Below are 2,500 nucleotides of genomic sequence, written 5' to 3'. Positions count from 1 at the left end.
GTACCCACAAGGGCAGGGGTAAGCCGCCGAGCCTAGCAAGGTAGGTGTGCTCCCAAAACCAAACAACGCACACAGGGAGCAAACACGGGCAAACAAGTGACGCCATGGCCTACTCGCCCACCGCCCTCTATATTGCCTAACCTTGGCAACCATGGTCCATTCCCCACTATATGCCATGGCCTTGTGCCCATGGTCTTCACAAGACAGCATCCAAGGCGCCTGAAAGGCCAAGGGAGCCCAACCCAGCAATGCCCAGCCAAGGCCAGGCATTCCAGTGCCTACCCGGGCAAAAACGCCCAAAGCATGCCCCATTCCTTAGCCTATCCAGGCAAAAACGCCCTAAACCAGCCCATTCCAGTGCCTATCCGGGCAAAAACGCCCAAAGCATGCCCATTCCTTAGCCTATCCAGGCAAAAACGCCCAAAACCAGCACATTCCAGTGCCTATCCGGGCAAAAACGCCCTAAACCTGCGCATTCCAGCGCCCCGCAGCATACCACCCTCCTATAGGGTTTGCGCAACCAACCCGCCTAACCACCAGTGGCAACCAAAGGTGCTGTTAGCGACGACTTCTGAAGACGCAACGAGACGCGACGGGTTTGCGCCCAGACGCGACGGGACGATGCGGGATCTGCGCCCAGCCATGCCTACACCCGCCGACTTGCTGCGGGAGCTGCTCGCCCAAGCATGCCTAGCTTGCGAGGCCTGCGTGCAAGGCTAGTGTGCAAGGCTCGTGGGCAAGGCTAGTGCGCAAGGCTAGTGCCCAAGGTCTGTGTGCAAGGCTAGTGCCCAAGGCTAGTGCGCAAGGCTAGTGCCCAAGGCTAGTGAGCAAGGCCTGTGTGCAAGGCTAGTGTGCAAGGCTTGTATGCAAGGCTAGTGTGCAAGGCTGGTGTGCAAGGCTTGTGGGCAAGGCTGGTGCGCAAGGCTAGTGCCCAAGGGTTGTGTGCAAGGCTAGTGCCCAAGGGTAGTGCGCAAGGCTCGTGCCCAAGGCTAGTGCGCAAGGCTTGTGTGCAAGGCTAGTGCGATGGGCCAGTGCCCAAGGCTTGTGAGCAAGGCTTGTATGCATGGCTTGTGTGCAAGGCTTGTGTGCATGGCTTGTGCGCAAGGCTTGTGTCCAAGGCTTTTGTGCAAGGCTCGTGCGCAAGGCTAGTGTGCAAGGCTTGTGCGCATTGGCAGGTAGCCCACCACCATGCACGATCCAAATGCCACTCAAGCGACAACACGGTGCCAAGCCGGGCATGGTGTGCACTCAAAACCAATCAACGGACAGAGGTCATGCGTCATGGGGGGGATCTAGCAAGGCCATGGGGAAGGTCATGGAGGACCTTGGAAGCAAGCGCAAGACGAGAGCGAATCGAACAAGGGGCCAGGACGGGGCCTTGTGCCCATGGTCTTCGCAAGACTGCGTCCAAGGCGCCCGAAAGCCCAAGGGAACCCAAACCCGGCCGACACTTGCAATCGCACATGCTCTCTGCAACACACCATCAATGCCGCCCAACGGGGCCAGCACGAGCAGTCATCCGCAGTCCCCTGGCCCTGCGCACGTTTGTCTATGAAACCGAGCATCAATGCCACAGAAAGTGCCGGGGCGCCAGCTGGAGCCATCATCCGCGTTGCCATGGCTCGCTTGGCCTTGGCTTGCCAGTCCCCGACACGAGCAATCGCGCATTTTCTTTGCAACCGACCATCAATGCCGCCCAACGAGGCCAGCACGAGCAGTCATCCGCGGTCCCCTGGTCCTGCGCACGTTTGTCTTTGAAACCGAGCATCAATGCCACAGAAAGTGCCGGGGCGCCAGCTGGAGCCATCATCCGCGTTGCCATGGCTCGCTTGGCCTTGGCTTGCCAGTCCCCGACAGGAGCAATCGCGCATTTTCTTTGCAACCGACCATCAATGCTGCCCAACGGCGCCAGCACGAGCAAAATCATCAGCGGTGCGGTGGCCTTGCACGGCCTTTTGTCTTTGGAACCAACCATCAGTGCCACGGGAAGTGCCGGAGTCCCGGCATCCGCGGTGCCAAGTCATTGCGCCCTTGGTCTCTGCAGCGGGGCATGCCGGGCACTCCCAACCATTGCAAGCAAGCAAGCAAGCAAGAAAGAAAGTAAGTAAGTAAGTAAGTATTACATATAGGGGCGGGACATGCGGGGAGTTCTGCGAAACGTGCACTACGGGGCACACGCGTACCTACCGGGGCATACCGACCCCTATTGGGGCACACGTGTGCATATCGGGGCATACCGGGCCTATCAGGGCACACGCGTACATACCGGGGCATACCGAGCCCTACTGGGGCACACGTGCGCATATCGGGGCGTACCAAGCCTATCGGGGCATACGCATGTATCCCAAGGCATACCGAGTCTATCCGGGCATACGCGTTCATACCGGGGCGTAACGGGCCTATCGGGGCATACTTGGGCATATCCGGGCAAAAAATGCCCAAAACTTGCGCAACCTTGGCAACCGTGGTCCATTCCTCTCTATATGCCTAGCCTTGGCAA

This window comes from Tasmannia lanceolata, unplaced genomic scaffold (assembly GCF_043159265.1).
Source record: "Tasmannia lanceolata isolate RefF3 unplaced genomic scaffold, GAP_Taslan_0.1 ptg000101l, whole genome shotgun sequence".
NCBI classification, from domain to species: domain Eukaryota; kingdom Viridiplantae; phylum Streptophyta; class Magnoliopsida; order Canellales; family Winteraceae; genus Tasmannia; species Tasmannia lanceolata.
Note: the sequence above shows the minus strand (reverse complement) of the source record.